A 17,232-nucleotide genomic window follows, 5' to 3' on the forward strand; every position below is an offset into this window, starting at 1 on the left:
ACTTTTTTTTTCTCCCCAGAACTAAGCCACATCCATTTTTCCACAGAAGACCTCAGTTTCAATGCAAATCGTTCCTGGAGGAAAAATGTTCTGTTGAAAAAAGTGACCAACTCTCATAATTATGGTTGCAAATCCAAACACACCCAGATGTGCCCTTGTTGTCTTTGGGATGTCTGAGTTTCTCTGGCATCTTCATATACAGCCACGGCACCTCGAACGGAAGAGGCGAAGCAAGAATATGTGTAGGGGGTTTCTCTGCTTGGCCCTGTGAGAATTCCTCTTCCCTCCACCCCCAAAAGACTGCTATCCCTCTCAATTCCATGCTCTTTACCACCTCACCCCCAGTTTACCCTCTTGTCATTTCCTCTTGCCCTCTTCCCGCTGTATCACGTTTCCAATTCAGAATCTGTAGATCCACAATTGTTTAAAAAGCAGCTCAAACTTCCAACTTATAAACATCGCTTCCTCTGTCTCCTGAATTTATTTTAATAGCTGATATTTGAGCCCAGGGGATTGTTTTAACTAACACTGTATAGTCAGAAGGAATCGCTCTCCTCCAGGCTACCTCTGGGTCAACAGCATAAGGCAAGACCCCCTCACATTTCATTACCCAGGGATCAGATCCCTTTTCCCAATCCATCACTCTGAAGCTCATTCCTCCTATTCCTCTCAGATTTGCCTTCATGATTCATGCGGTGCCAAATCAACAGTATATTTGCTTTTTTCTCAGTTCATTGTTTTTATTTGCTTACATGTTCCCTGTCATAGTTCAACTCATAAATCAAGGCCGGTTTATTTTTTACAAACCCGTTGAAAGTTTGAGCCAGTTTCCACTGTTATGAAAGACTCCCAATACTACACGTCCTCTAACAGGTGGAAAATGTCTGTGGAGGCTGTTTGGATGGGAACGATTTTCTAACTTAAAGACAAAGTAGTGTTTATTTATGGCTTAATCTAATTCCACAACAATGTAACAGTTCACTGCACTGAATTATCTCCTCATGCTGCTATCCCACTCACATATGGCTTTACTATTTAAATAAAAAGTGTAATATTGAAACAACTTCTAGCTATTAAACCCGTGTATCTGATTACAGTGAAACAATGTTCCTGAGATATTCTGACAGACCATTTTCCCTTAAGACAACCACTAAGTGTCCGTCCTAACTAAATTTGGCATTAAAAAAGCAAGCAAACAAAACCCACAACACGCTCTTCCCCTCCAACCATTTTACTTAACCTTTACTTTTTTAGGCTCAGATCAAGAGCTGTTGATTTCCCAGGTTATCAGTGGAACACAAACACCTCTTTCCTGGTGATCTAGACATGGAGAAAGAGAGAACCCCCCTGCAAAGCTGAGTTTTGTGCACATTGCGGCGGTTCCTGCTGGGAACAAGGCTCACCGATCCCCCCAGATACAACAGAGAGGAATTGCCTCTGAAGGTCCATCCTGCCTCAACCCCACTCACCAATTTCGAGGGTACTTGGCTGCTATGAGTGACAGCTCCACCCCCACCTTGGCAATTTTGTGCACTGTGGAAGTTTGAGAAATAATTCAGAATAACTGAAAGGTTTCATTTCTGTAATGTTTCCTTCAGATTTGGACACACAACCGTTTTCCACTATTTTTATTACAGTGAGAACGAAATGTTTTACACACCATATTGTTTTAGACAGGAAAGCCGTAACGTTTATCTGAAAAATGCAAGAAAATTTTGTTTGACAATTATGGGCTTTGTTACCTTGCTTTTTCTTCAGATGAAAAATTGACTAAAACTGACCTTTTTCTTGTAAGATATCTCAGATTTGACACATCAGCATTTTCCAACCACAGCACGCTTCGAAAAAAACTTACCCAACTTGGACAGTCCCTGTGAACTTGTATTCTCTGCTTGTTCTTTTCCAGCTCTGAGATCACTAAGGATAGATCCAATACTAGGTTTCCACATGCCAAGAATCCCTCTGTCCTGCACACAAGCTGCCATCTCACAGAAAAATCACTTCCAAGTCTCCTACTCAGTGGAGTCAGCAACCTGTCCTTCAAGTCTTTGCAAAAATCCTGAATTAATCTGCTCTAGAGCCATTAGAAATAGTTATTCCTTCCTAAGCACCAGCACTGTTTTTAATCAAGATCCGCTCTAAGCTGAGATCAGGAGTTTGAGAAGCCATGTTAAGTTTCTGCCATTCTGTAAAAATGACAAGAAACATACAGGAAAATTAAGAAAGCAGGGAAAATTAAGATAGCAGAACCCTATTTTCCTCCCCAGAAAGGCAGCGCACACTTTCTGTTGTAAGTTTTCACAGGCTCAGCTCCCCGGCTGAAGATGGCATTGCACTAATCCTTGGCAGTGGGATAGGGGAGAGGCAGAGGCTGGAGGTGAAACCAGACACATCAGATGGAGATGGGGATATGCAGTGATGAGAACAACCAACCAATGGCCCAGGATTCCCTGCCACAGGCTGATAAATTCCCATCTGGAAGCAAGACCACAGAGGCAATTGCTGGATGGGGCTCCATAGTCAAATGCTGTTATAAACTTTGCGCTTCAACATCTAAAGAAATTCTGTAGGCCAGAAATATGGACTGTCCAGCTAAGTATTTCCTAATGTTTTAAAATGTATTATTTGCTCTTGCTTTCTGTTTGCCAGAGCAAGAAGGTAACTCTGCCCACAAACCTTAATTAGATGAGCTATAACGGCTGGAAAAAATAATCCCATTTTCAGGCACACAAAACTCTTCTGTGTGGGTCTGTGTGCCCAAAACTGTTCCAGCTGTACCTAACAAAGAAGATTACCTGTACCTGAGAGCCTTGTCTGCCTTATGTCCACAGACAGTCCAGGCTCCTGCAGCACCACTGCTTTAACTGTGCTGTTCAACATTCCTGGCACAGCGAGACTTTAAGCTTGGGTTTTACCTCTGGAAGTAACAACATACTGGAGGCAATTAAAAATATGAAAAAAAAAGGGTGCTTGGCTTCTATTTGCCCCTTTCAAAACCTCCCCCACTGAAACTAAAATTACATAAATCCAATTAGGAAGGGAACTAAAAAGGTTTAGATTTTTATACACTCCTCTAAAAGACTGGATTAGTTGCTGCAGCCCCAGTGGCACACGGCAGGATGCCGCTGGTGGACATGGACCCGGCTTGGAGAATTTCTGCTCGCTGCCATGAAAACAAGAGGGTTGTTGCAATGCACACAGACCCATTTTTATTAATCTCCTCCAGCTTCTGAGCAATTTTTGAATTGTTCCTCAATTTTTTAAAAAGTGATTTATGGGTTATAAGGAGAGAAAAAAGCAGGGGTTTTGCAAATAGCCTCTCCTTTTCATTCCATTTGAGGGCATTAATTGCTCATTGTCTGTAATTGGAAACAAAGTGCATTCCTACTTGGATCACATGCCAACAGCTGCCCTGATGTGACTCCATATACAATAAACCTCCAGCGTGGTCCTGCAGACTTCCTTGCATTAAAGGTAACATGCATGGGTTTGAAATCCATGGAATTATGTCTAAAGGGCACCTCTGGACGAACAGATCGTTTAAGTTGCTGCTTTGAGAATATTCCTCCACTTTGGAGGTGTGCAGATTAAGGCAATGACCTGAGATACCATAAGTATTCCCAACATCTCCCCGTTCTAGTTTAAAGTCAAAGTCTTGGGTAGGATTTTGCCTTTCCTACATCAAGGCAGGCCCCAGAAAATTCCCTTAGAAAGGAAGAAAGAAAAATAACAAGACATAAATGGCTGTTTCTAAAATGCAGAGTTTTCCATTTCTCCAGGTTTCTCTCTGTTTCTAAGCCTGGTAAATACAAAAAGGTGAAACGCAACCACGTGATTTTATTGGCTTGACAGCCAATTTCCAGGCTATAACTTGCCTTTAGGAGATGTGCCTGAGAAAGCCAGTCCATTAACTTCCCTGTTGCTGTGAGCAAGCAGGAGAGCGATGGTTTCCACAGACAGAAGGGAAAGGGAATGATTCCCCACTCCATACCTTGTTTCAGTTATAAGGAGATCCCCATTGGACTAAAAATCTTTTACAGTGGGAGCTATTTATAAAGCCACAGCTAAACCAAACTTTTCCTGTAGTTTCTGAGGAAGTCAAATGAAAACAAGTTATTTTGAATCAGCCTTTCTGGAGAAAAGCAGGTAAAGACAAGGCTCCACAACAGGGTTGATGACAGGAAACTGAATCCCTGGAAGGACCCTGGGCATATTTGGAAAGCTTCTTCACACAGGGGGAGTCCTTCAAGAGCCTGCAAACCATCTTTGTTTGTCACACAAGGTAAGCTTGAGGATTTTGCCTGAAGTGGCACAGGAGAAACACATCTCATTTCTTCTGCGAGCAGATCTGTGGGACTGCAAAGCTCTGGTGTCAGCCAGGCTCAAAAGGAAGATGTGCTTGGGTGGGTGCTGGCACCCGAGGGCAGCAGGTGACAGAGAAAACTGAGACACTGAAATCCTGACTCTGGGCCAGGCGTGGTGACCCACCAGATGTGCCACAGCCACAAGCCAAGAGAACATGAAATAGTTAAAATTCCCAGGGACAGTTGTGTTTATTTTAAAGCTCACACCTTTAAACGAAGTAATTAAAACCTTCATCTCCAACTGCAGATAGACCTGAGCATGAAATCGTTGTGGGGGAACTCATTATTAAAATACAGACCACACAGTAAAGACTGAAACAATGGAGAAGATATTTTTGCTTCCAATGCTGAATTCACTAGAGATGCTTGTTTCACTCACAGCAACATCACTCTTGCTAGGTACTGTACAGACAAACAGCAACAGGCAGCCACACCTGAGCCCCTCAACCATCCGTACATGCATGAAACGCCTTCTGAAAACCAATCTCCCTTTAAAAAAAAGCCAAATTAATTTATGCCCCATATCATGTCGTGATTATTGCAGACTTAGACAGAGATGATGGTTTTTTATTTAAAAAGTAAACAAAAACTGGTGTGCTGCAAGAGAAGTGATTGCCTCAACAGAGAAGTGCCCATTTATGTCATCCCGCAATTATTTCGAGCACTATAGTTGAGGTTAGTCCCTCCAAGGCATGTACAAATTGCAAATACACACAAATAATAATGCTCATACTTTTGGAAAATGTGAAACCCTTTGTTTTGGAAAGGTTGTTCCTATTATTTGTGGCTTGCAACTGTCATCATTATTCAAGCCTTGTCTTCTTTCATGATTGTTCGGCAGCTACTGGGTGCTTGAGAACTTCCCCAAAATTAATATACTTCAAAGAACCAGACATTTTGTATATAGCTTAATTACAGCCTATATAATTAAGGTTTAAAATGATAAAAACTGTTCTGTGCCATAAGTGTACTCAGACTTCTGCTCACAGGCAAGCCACTACATATCATCCGACTGAGTGAAGGGCCAAGAAATTCCATTTCATTAATTGTTTCCTCCAAATCCAAAATGTAATTACATATTTTCCAGGGACCTTTGACATTTTCACACTGTGGCTTGGAATCTGATCATAACCTGAAGTAAACTGCCTGGCTGGTCACAGACTTCACAAAAAAAGATGGTTAGAGAGGTAGACTTGGCCTTTTGCAGACTGCAGGGAGGAGGGAGCTGCACAGCTTCGGGTCAGGTTTTGTTAACAGAACCTTGCAAGGAATGAGGAAGAGATGATAAGCTGAGCTGTTGGATCAAGTAATCACTTTCAGAGGATCAGAAAAGGCACAGGGAGAGAGGAGAGTTTTTCTCTGCCCCAGCCACGGCTGGTTCACGCAGAAGCTAGAAAGGATTTTTGAACTTTGCCTTTCCCTGAGTTGTGGCCCTGCTGTGCTTCTGGATGCTCTTTTTGAGCACCAAACTCAGCCTGGGTGAGCAGACAAATCTGATCCATAGGGATGCAATGCTCCAACACTTGATGCCTCCAAGAAACACCCCAGCAGGTAAGTGCTGCCAGGAACTGGCACCAAGGAGCAGTGCTGCCATCCTCATTCAGGGTGCGCAGGTCCTTGGGTCTATCAGAAGCTGCAGTGATTTTATTAATGAATAACTTCTTACTAATGAACAAACCATGAATGAACTCACTGGTTGAGAACTCCCTGACTCCCATCAGTGGGCCCAGCCCTCTGTTAGTGTCAGATGAGTGCTGTGTACACACACATGCTAGCAAATACTTGGTTCATTTACTTTCGTTTAGAGCATATTAGACCTCGGTGCAATCAGCCCTAAACTTCTGCAAATGCTAAATTCACATTAAAATTCCATTTTTAACATAACACCACATGGGGTTTTTTAATCTCAAAATGCTTTTCTTGTGTTGCTTTGGATGCCTCAGCTCCTAGACAAAACATATTTCTTCAAAACATCACTCTGTTTCCCCTCAGTTTCACGTACACGAGAACAGCACCTTATTAGAAACAAAATCGATGGGTCTCCATGAATCATTACGTGGAGCTTGGAAAGGAAAAAAGAAATTTGGCAAGCCTTTAGTCAGTAATATGTGCTTCTAAAACCTACTCTTTGAAAGGGCCAAGTTATTACATTGTGAAAAGTAGTTACTCAGCACGTGCTGTAACTTTTCATAGGGATTTTTAGGCCAAATTTAAAGAGTGCTAATGATTTTGAATGCCAGACTTGAGACCCTACAGCAGGATGAGGTTTTAACAAAACTTGAACAACTGCCTTCCCTCCCCCAGGTTGTGCCTCTTGAAAGAGCTGGGTTTTTGGTGCCTTAAAATTAAAGGAACCCACATCTCCAGGCATGGAAAGTCTTGGCCTTCATCTCCCTTTCCATACATTGAGAGTAAACTCCCACTCAAGGCAGTGGGAAAGCTCCCAGCATCGATCAAAACATGCTGGCATCCTGGGAACATCATTTATTACTAGGAATAAGGAGAAACCACAACTGGAAGTGCCTTGTTCAGCAACGTGAGCAGTGACGGGGCACATCAGTTCCTTTCAGACTGCCTGGTTCTGGTACTGGGAGCAATCTTGCCACGGAAACTTGGAGCTAATTTATCCAGCTTCCCAATTCCTTGCCCTAGCTCACCTATCACTCCAGGGAAGCCTGGCAACAGGTTCTCTGACAGAGATTTGTACTCAATGCTTTAGAAGATGGCATAACCCGAGGGTGATGTGGGGTAAGGGCCAGCACCTACTACTTATTTATTCCTCTTGTTCATCTATTTTAATAAGTAAATAAAAGCACTTGCGAAGGCAGGCTAGAGATAACATATAATTAATTAGATCACAATTCTTGGAGCCTGCTGAACATCATAGACAGGTGCTGCTGTGGGGAGAGCAAGGGAGTTGAGCCTGATTCCTCTGCTTCCAGAGCTCTGGCTCAGGGGAGGCCTGCAAAGCTGGAGCCCTGCACTGATGTGGGCAGGCAAGAAATCCCCGTTTGATGAACCCCAGCGCCCATCCAGCCAGGCATCAGCTCCGAGCCCCTAAATTGCCTCCAGGTCCCCCATCCACCATCTGGTTCCCTGGCGATGATGCAGCTCCACTGCAATCCAAACCCTTCTTTAACATTTCCCAAAGAAAGGGGAGACCAAAACAAAAGGATCATTTACTTCCTCTAATTGAGAAACAAGATAGGAAGACAGATAAGCCAAGGAAAATTGGCACAATTCCACAGACTTCAACTGATCCTAGAGAGCAGGGTGATGAGTGTGGCACAAAGAATATGAGGTTGCTACTCGTACTGCCCTGTGATAGCAATACCAGGTTGTCACCTTACACATCTCATCTAGGGACAGAAAACCACTTTACAAGGGAGGTCAGTACTACCAAAATGAAGTCACCTCCATTTGCCCAGAAGGAGCTGCCCCAACAATTTTTCCCTTGTCATTCACAATCTGATTCTTTCCTTGCTAGGACAAAAATAATACAGTGCTGGTTGTTGCCAAATATCTACTTTTGAAACTCGGGCCCAATCATTTTTAGCTAAGCTAACTTGGCACAAAACGAGTGTTGCCTATGGACAGAGTTTATAACGTGGGAAGTTTGCCAGGATCCTATTGCAGCCTACTTTGAGGTCTGGTGCTTCACCTTCTCACCCTACAACAAAGATTAAATAATCTTCTAACAAGGAAAAAAAAAAAAAAAAAAGAACACCTGATACTATTTTTCTCTTCCCTCCCTAGGAATTACAGTCCACAGGAGATGAATTTCAATAATGCCATGAGCAAAAACACAGCTTTGCCTGAAGCCAGCAGAACCTCTCCAGGCTGGGATTATTTATGTGCAACACACATGTAAACACACATGCACACAGAGCCAGCTTTAACAGGAGCCTGGGAGAAGAGCTCTACTCTCGCTGGGTTAAGGGCACAAAGAAAAATAAGCTGTTAAAAGATAAATAACTGCTGTGAAATAATGCAAAGCCACAAGAAGCTTCCTTTAGAAAGATACTGGACAGCCCCAGGGTGCTGCAGAGGAAGGAGTGTAACACACCAGCGCTCATACATCACCCCATCAAGGCAGAATGGATCCCAAAAACATCTCCTGAGGACCGGACCTGACAAATTCCTCTGGGCATTGTTTGGATCTCTTTGCTAACAAGGGAGATGGAAGCAGAAGATGCAGCACCAGCTTCCCCCATCTCTTCTCGCTTGCAGCATCAGCAAGTCTTCAACAAATTCCCTGCTTTCCTCCCTGAAGAGAGGAAACTGAAAAGGACCAAAACCAGCTGTGACATCCCACCCGGAAGGAGAGTCACCACTCCGCTAGAGCCTGTGCACAGCTCCCACCTCAGCAACACACTTGGGATTTTCTGGGTGTGACATAGGACACGGAAAAAGAGCAGGATGGGGATGTTCCCTGGACCAACTCTGCTTCACCTCTGTGAAAGAACAGCTGAGACAAGAGGGGAGGGTGTGGGTAGGAGGGAGCCACGGAAAGATTGATGCAAATTCATTTTTAAAAGCCAAACAGATGAAAATAATTTTCACAGCCCCACAGCTGTTCTGTGGATTTTTTTCAGACCAAGCCTGAGCAAAACGCAGTGCAGATAACAACCCAAACTTTGGGCCGCTCAGGGCTGTGGAATCAAGGGCCCTCTGCTCTTCCTGGCAGTATGCTCTGGGGGAGATGAGCCTCTCTCCTCTCTCACAGCCCTTTTCCTCCACCTGACACAGCCACACTCAGCACACTGCTCCCTTTGCCTATCCCTCTCCCCTTCACACCTGCTCCCTGGTGTGCTGGAGAGGATGGGCAGCGCTGCTCCAGGCCTCCTCCAGCTCCCTGCCAGCGCCTCTCAGCACAAGACACATAGGGGAAGAAAACCCAAGAGAGGGAACAGACACAAGCCCTGACACTGCACTTCAGGGCGATGCTGCCAAGCCTCGGACCACAGGACTGACAGACGGACTCACAGCTGCACTTACCCCGGTTATTTTCCTATAAACCAGCCCTGCCAACAGCCAGCCAGCGCTTTCTGCAGCTTCCAGTGCACTTTGTGGAGCAACATCTTACACTGGTTTTTAAAGGCTACAAAAATCTCTCTGTTTTGGAGCCAGACAACACATGTTCAGGAACTTACTGTTGTGCTCCACGTCCTGGTGCCTGGTAGGAGGCAGAAGTGCCTTTTCCAACACAGGGAAAGCAGGAGGGCCCCTGGGCACAGCAGCTCCCTGGGGGCTCCTTCTGGCCAAAGACAAGGCCCAGTACAAAGTGCTGGTGTTGCTCTGCATTGGTCCCAAGGATTTTCCCCCTGAAATCAGACTGAGCCTGTCCCTCATCCTCACCAGGCCCTGGGAATGGCCTCAAAGAAATGATGGGGAATATAAAAAGCTACGATGCTTTCAGGAGTCCAAGCTGGCACCTTCGCCTGCCTAGAGGTTCCTAAATGGAATTGAAAACCTTGCTCTGAATGTTTTCTCTGGGACTGTTTCATTAAATAAAAGTGTTCAAAACTGCTTTTATAAAAATTGCTGAGGCTCTGAAAGCAATACCTGGAGCAGACAGGAGCAGTTGCTAAAGGCAACACTGAACGGGACTGAGCACAACTGCTAAGCCTTGAGGCAGGCTTAGGGCACCTGGGCTCAGCAGCTCCCCTTCCTCAGCATATTTAATCCCAAAACACACCTGACCATCTTGGGACAGGGAACAAGAGGCCTGGAAGGGCTTCCTGTCCTCGGGGTGCTCCCCTCGGCGCAGCCCCCCCAGCCCAGGGCTATCACATTGCACGTTGTTTATACACAATGGCACAATATAAAATCCATTTGGAACCTGGGCTCACTCGCTGCTATTAAAGAATCCATCAGTGAATTTCATTTTTTATTGGTTCACTTACAAAACTCACAGCAGTGTGTTGTGTTTATTTTTCCAGAGCACCAATAAAAATCTTTTTGATTTAAAAAAAAAAAAAAAAAAAAAAAAAAAGGAGAGAGGGAAAGAAAGAAAGAAAGAAAGAAAAAGAAAGAAATGAAAAGCTGACCTGGTATAACCCAGGCGAGCGCTGAACCTCAGCAGTGCTGGATAAAATGAGCTGAGAGGCAGCAGAGCCAATTGCTGAGCAAATGCTTGACTGTGGCTGGAACCAGCAAGGAGTGAGACCTGTTTATGGCACAATTTTTGCTTTATAAAAATAAGCACAATCAAACCCTGCTGTATTAAACCAGGTTGTGTCATAGACCAATCACTGAAGGGAGGGCAGAGCAGATGTAGAGCCCCAGAGCCAAACACACAGGCCCAATCCTGATGGATGCAGGCAGCGTGGCAAACACTCCAGGTATTTATGGTGCTCCATTGCCATATTGCTCCAGAAACAGCAAATAATCTAGGCTTGGTGTTTCCTTAGGCTTTTTTTTTTTTTCCCCTTTCTTTTCTCACTTACAGGCATGCCTGTATCTTAAACCCAGCATCCTTTAGCTTGTGTGATCTGCAGGCCTCCTCAGCCATTGTTCAATCCTGCTACTGCTGCCTGCAACTGAGCTGGAAATTACATGTGAGGTGAAAAGCACCATTAAATCCTGTAATGACAACGACCCCGGTTATATTAAAGTCACCCAGGCACCACACTGTGCCTGTATAGGTACAGAGAAACTGTGGATATGGCCTGAGCCAGGGCCACCAAGTCCTGCACAAGGAGGTGACAGCCTGGCTGCACTGCAGTTATGGCCCAGGTTTCCAAACTTACGTCTATGAAGAGCAAACCTAATATTAAGTTATTCAGCCACAGGATTTTAACTTCCAGGGATATAAACTGGTTGCCATCCTACGTAACTGCAAACATATTGTAACTACATTCTTATGAAAGAGTAAGAAATAAAATTTGTATCTTTAAGGCAAAAATATATCTAAACAATTTCCTAAACACATAATATCAATTCTATATTTAAGTGAGCTGGTTATTTTTTTCCCTTTAAAATCAGGTTAATTCTGCCCTTTTTCACTTGCTATTTCTCAAAATATAAATTTGTGCAATTTTTAAAAGCAAGCAATTAAAGGAAACAACTTGCTTAAAACAGATATGATTTTTCCCAGCTTGGTTAAGAGAATATTCAAAATGTCAACTAAAATTTACATATGGTTCAAATATTTGACAAAAATGCAAATAGAGTAAAGAGAAGAATTTCTGACATTTCATTTTTGTTCTTATCTTTTTTAATCTGCCTTAGAAAAAGTGAGAAAATAAATCCTGTTTTATTGACAAGTTTATTAGATATTTCACCTATTACACCTTATGGGATGTTAGCGAACTGTTCACTTTGGCTGTTCATTATTGGTTACTGATTCTTGGCTGGCCACCATAGGAAGCAGCCTCACAGTACCATGGGCATAGGGTTTGGGTGGGAATTCCATGGACTTCCATAAACCAGAAACATCTGTCTTGGCAAGAACCAAAGCACAGGGTGCACAGCTGGAACAGCTGTCCAGGACTGGAAAGGATATTTGCCCTCATTCACTTTGTCATCTCTGTTTATCTTCACAGGTGCTCTTTAGAGGACCACAAATCTTGCTGAAAATCAGCTCATGTTGCTAAATCCCTCAGAGGCTTTCAAAAGTCCTCACTCTGGGGCTTGTCTGCCTTGGAAAACAAATCAGGCCAGTTACCATGGGACAGGTACTCATCAATACCTGCATGGGTGACACTGATAGTGCTTTTATCCACTTGGGAAACAAGCCATTGAATAACCCACAGAAGGCAGCTGAGCAGGAGCATCCACTCTGGGCAGTGCTGGGATTCACATTCACTTGCCAGTTCCTTCTCCTGGCACCCAAGCACTTGCCCTGCAGATAAGGGGCTGTCAACAGAGCGGGAAGTTTGTCCCATCAAAACCTCCAAACTCTTGGGAAAAGTCAAACTGTGTAAGAGCTGGAGCCTGTGTTTTCTTGCCTCCTTCTTGTGGGTGGGGAAAAATCCCAGCCTACACAAGTAACACAGTGCAGGAAGCCTTTGGGGATTAAAACATGATACACTGTGTATCAGCAGGGATTTGGACAGGCTGGCAGGGGAGGAATTCCTCATGGAACGAGGAATGCCTCCCTCACCATCTCTGAATTACTTCGGCCCTTCTCTCACTTTCTTCTTTCACTTGGAGAGCAGTCATTTGCCACTGGGATGTGTGTGGAGAGAGCAGCAAAATCAAGCCACTATTTTTACAGAGGCCTTTTCCTTTCCGCCCCGTCGGCAGAACAAACCTTACACAGACACAAGAAAACTATTATGCTAAGCCTGTTCCCAGGACAGGAAAAGTCCTCTCCCATCCTCATTAACATTGTACAAAGTATCTCAGGCTTGCAAGTGCTACAGGATAGGCTTGACAGACATGACTGCTGACCCGAAATATTAGCGAGGACTGGAAAACACCCGGCTGAAGCTTTCTGAACACGACCATCAGTGTGACTGCCAAAGAAAGCATCAGCACCCGTTAATTCATGAACCAACATGTGATTTGCAGAAACACTTACACAGCTTAAAAGGTCTAAATCCTGCTTTCAAAGGAGCTTAGTCACCGCAAAGTGATGTTGGTATCTCGGTACATTCAGGGGCTGGCCCTTGGAAGTGCAACTTTCCGTGGAAATGAGTTGTTGGTGATGAATTTCACAGAGGGAAATTCCTGCTGCACAGATATTGCAGGAGCACTAAAGCTCCTGTGAAATCCATGTCCTCCAGCACAACCCCTACACCTCCACTCCTGGACAGAGTGGGCTGAAACAGCAGCAGTTGAGTCTGATAACAATTACAAGGGTGGGAAATGTAGAGATCCCACATGAGACCGGGATAATGGGATGGCGTGGTCATGTCAGGATGGGAAAACTTACTGCACATGCACAAAACAATCAATGCACAAATTCTTTGCCCAGGAAGACACCACAAAATCACCACCCCCAACACTGAACTTGCACACAAAACTCAGAAAAAAAATAGGACATTCACGTAATACAAGAAAATTATTGATTTGATTCAACAACCAGTCCTAGAGAGAATTAAATGTTTTAAAATTAGTTAAACAAGATCAGACTTTCCTTGCATTTTGTTCAAGCCATTCAAGAGCTTTAGACCTGCCCTGGGAGACTGTTGTTTTTGTATGGAATCCACACAAGGTTTTAAGGCAACTATTTTCAGAAAGGCTGTTGCCACAGCTAAAACTCCAGCCATGTGCAAGAGACCCTTTCCTGAGCCACTACTATCTTCCAATTCCTTGCTATTGTAACTCAGAGAAATTAACTGCTGAAATCCTTTGCCAGGAATGGGAAGAGCTGCTATGCCAACATCCTGGCAAAACCAGCATAGCCTACACACCGGCAGAAATGATAACAAACCCCAATCAGTGCCATGAGTAACAGAAATGAAGGAGAATTCGTGTCCTTTTCCTAAAGGACTTAACATATTAGCCAGGAGCATGGGCAGGTAGAAAAATGGAACTGAAAAGGCAAACCCAAAATGTTTGAATTCTGAAGTTCAAGGCAGTTCTGAAAGGGAAAGTGGCATGGAAAGTTACTAAAAACCACAAATCAAGCTGCAGGCCAAACCCTTTGTCATTTAAAAGCCTTAGATCAGTGCTGGAGTGGCACTGCTCGAATTTAATGGGCACACAGTAAAGAGCTGTTTAATTAAGCATTGAAAACTTGACATGACTATTTAAAATACCCTTCAATCTACCATTAGCTTTAACGTATATTAATCGCTAGAGCTTGCTGGAAATGCTCCACTGGGAGAAATTTTGGAGTGAGGAAAGCTCCAAAAATTTCTCCATGAAAATTTCCGCTTTGTTAACTCTAAAAATCATGGAAAAACACCTCAAAGCAAAATATTTCATTTTGAATCGGCTCAGTAGTAACGGAAAAACCCCACACAAGTATGATCATCTCTAATGACATGCTGCCTGATGCAAATCTAGGTTTTGATCACTAAAACCTTGAATTTATTTTTTTTTCCTCTTTTTTTGTGAGCTGGGCTCTTTGCTTGCACTACACAGAACACCAAAATCCTACTACCCTGGGCCGTTTGGAAGATGTCTGGAGGAATGTGCCTCTTGTCTGATGGTTGCTTCTCATTATCACTCATACCTGAACAAGCCCCCACCAAAACAAGCTGAAAAAACCCCAGAGAACTCTAAGAGGTGGAAATGAACAACTTTAAATGCTAATGGAAAGATACTGTGAGACAACCTGAATAGCTGAAGGTTTCTTTTTTCCATTGACAACAGAAACAGTGGGTCTGAAAGTCAGCTAAGATCATATTGATGGTCTGCCTAAGGACACCCACGGCAGAGGTTTGCTCCATATGAGCACTGTGGTTTCCTAGTCCAAGGAAAAGTACTGTTTCCAGAATGTGAGAGCATTGTCTTCAGCCATAACACCAGCTGAGCAGGCTGGTGAACTCATTCCTGCTTACCAACACCTTCTTATTTGGTTTTCCACTGTGAGATTAGATCATGCAGGAAAAGTTCACCAAATACTACTGTAAAAAGAGATGAACTCACACAAGATTTTGTTGGTCATTGAGAAAAAAAAAAAGTGCCCTCTGTCAAAGTACTGGAAATTAACTAACTTTGAATACTCAAATACATAAACATTTCTGCAAAAACACTTCGGGATGAAAAAATTATTTACTGTGCCCTCCAGGGAAATGTACCTTGTCAATCCCTTGTCACTAAATCACTTGCTAACAGTTATGGTGGGAGGTAAATCACTGTTTAACCCTGATGAGTTTAAAGGCCTTGAAGCCTAATGAATTCTCCCATTCATTCTGGAGGTTACATCTGCTCTCCTGCTCCCTTTTAACAACCTGGTGGTGAAAAAATGTGATGTAATTTTGCTGTTTACTAAACAGGTGTCAGTAATCCTATCCAGTGATGTCAGGCCACTTGCTTGGAATTCATTTTAAGACAACTATCCGAGCTGGCACTCCGGGATCATAAAAAGGCTCTTCCCTGGGGAAATACAGCTTCCCAGCACATCCATGGTCAGGAAGAAGGACCAGGAATATTTAATGAACTGATGGGGTTAACTCTGCAAATCCTGTTAATTAAGTCACCTGCCCAGCTCTTGCTTTGCTCCATAGGAGGGGTCTGCTCACATGACTGAGTGTTCCAGCAAGTGGCCCTGGGTGTCCCTTCCCACTGAAACACCCAGGACCACAGCGAGGGAGATGGTGCACCCCTGGAATAGAGCAAATGGGCTCAAGAGGTAAGAGGTCCCAGAGTGGCAGTGCTGCACTGGCATCAACTATCCAAAAGCTCCCTGGATAATTTCTGAGTTACCCCCTGAGTAACCCAGAGGCTGAGGGTGGCCCTGTGACCACCCTTCCAGCAAGGCTGACACAGAGCACAGGGCTGGGCTGCTGCTCCTCTCCCAGGGGCTCGAACAGACTCTCCAGGGAGCTGCAGGAATATCCCATATGGAGCCTCTGGGACCTCCCCATCTCCAACAGCCCAAGAAACAGGTGAGCACAGCACTGATGCTCACTGTGTTACACCCCTGGTAGCACCTACCCAAACCCACACTGGCTCCAAGCTGCTGGAGGGGCACTGCACACGCCCCAGGCAACACGCAGCTCTGCATGAAAGAAAGAATGCCATGGGCAGTCAGGGTTGGACTCCAGGAATGTCTTAATTTCATTGAGAAATGGTATTTGGTGTTAACAACGTGGTATTTTAATTGTTTAATGCTCACTTACTCATGCAGCATTGGGCTGTCGGGGCTTTCCAAGGATTTTGGCTATGTAATACTGCTCCCTTGGCAGGAGGGGAATTTGAGGCAAAAAGAAAAAAAAAAAATAAGGCAAGAATGCTGGATTTGGGTGAACAGTGATGCTTGGCCCCCATGCAGCACGAGGTTCCTTAGCCCATCTAGCTTATTACCTCCATAAACTAAATAAGCCTAATTAGGCCATCAAATATTTCTGGGTTTAGACAGAAAATGTCTGGTTTAACTAAATGAAACCTTTCACAGAAAATGCAAAAAGTAAATTTTTACAGCTCAAAAGGTTTTAACTGAAAACTTTCCCATTTTAACCCCACACTGAAAGTATTCCAGGTTAGACTAAAAATGTTTAGTCTTTAATGACCATGTTAAATATTCCATGGGGGGGAAAAAAAAAAAAGAGCGTTGCTTATTAACATATTTGTGAAACAAGCTGTGCTCCTCACTGTTGGAAACACGTTCTTCTGACCATATAATTTTGGGCTCTAATTTAGCATTCATATGCCTGGAGCTTTAATGGGAGATTGCTGATTTTCATCAGACCAGTGTAACATCAAAAACTCAATACGGGCCTTTGTGCAGATATAAAACCATCCTAACTTGTTCAGCTGAACTTGTAAATTAAAGGCAACGTGAAGGGACATTTGAACTCAAGTCCAAGCAAACTTGCTACTCGTTATCAGATCTCTACATGGACGGTCTTCCTTGGCCCTAGGAAATGCTGGTGTTTGGTTTAAGAGGCTCTCTAAAACTCATTACATGAAATCACACACTTCAGACATGAGGAACTCATAAACCTGGAAGTTTGTGTCTATTTTTTCCAGATCTACTGGCTGCATTTAAAAAAACACATCACCAAAGATCACCTCTTGCTGCAGAAAGCGAGCATTGATTTAATTTTGCTTTGTAGAACCAGGTTCCTGACAATTTTTTTCATGGCAATAGATGTAAAACAGTAAATTTCAGTGTTTTGTTTGCTTAAATAGAACATTTTCTGCTCTGCACAAACTAATTTTCCAGGCCTGAGCCTACGTGTTTTTTAGATTTTTTCCCCTTTCAGCTTCTTTACTGGGTATTTAGCTCTTCCTTCCTTAATGGGAA

At 43.7% G+C, this 17,232-nt stretch overlaps 1 protein-coding gene and 1 long non-coding RNA gene across 5 annotated transcripts in view; one reads left to right on the plus strand and one right to left on the minus strand.

The window, feature by feature from the left end:
• The window catches only part of BMP2 (bone morphogenetic protein 2), a 203,322-nt gene extending 202,268 nt beyond the window's left edge, over window positions 1–1,054 (plus strand). Inside the window, exon 6 of the transcript XR_005604138.1 lies at window positions 20–1,054. The gene's annotated coding sequence lies outside the window, so the exon portion shown is untranslated. The remainder of the gene's footprint in view (window positions 1–19) is intronic.
• The window catches only part of LOC109145106, a 158,174-nt gene that overhangs the window by 50,127 nt on the left and 90,815 nt on the right, over window positions 1–17,232 (minus strand). The window lies entirely within an intron of this gene.

Source organism: Corvus cornix, chromosome 3 (genome assembly GCF_000738735.6).
Source record: "Corvus cornix cornix isolate S_Up_H32 chromosome 3, ASM73873v5, whole genome shotgun sequence".
In the NCBI taxonomy this organism is placed as follows: domain Eukaryota; kingdom Metazoa; phylum Chordata; class Aves; order Passeriformes; family Corvidae; genus Corvus; species Corvus cornix.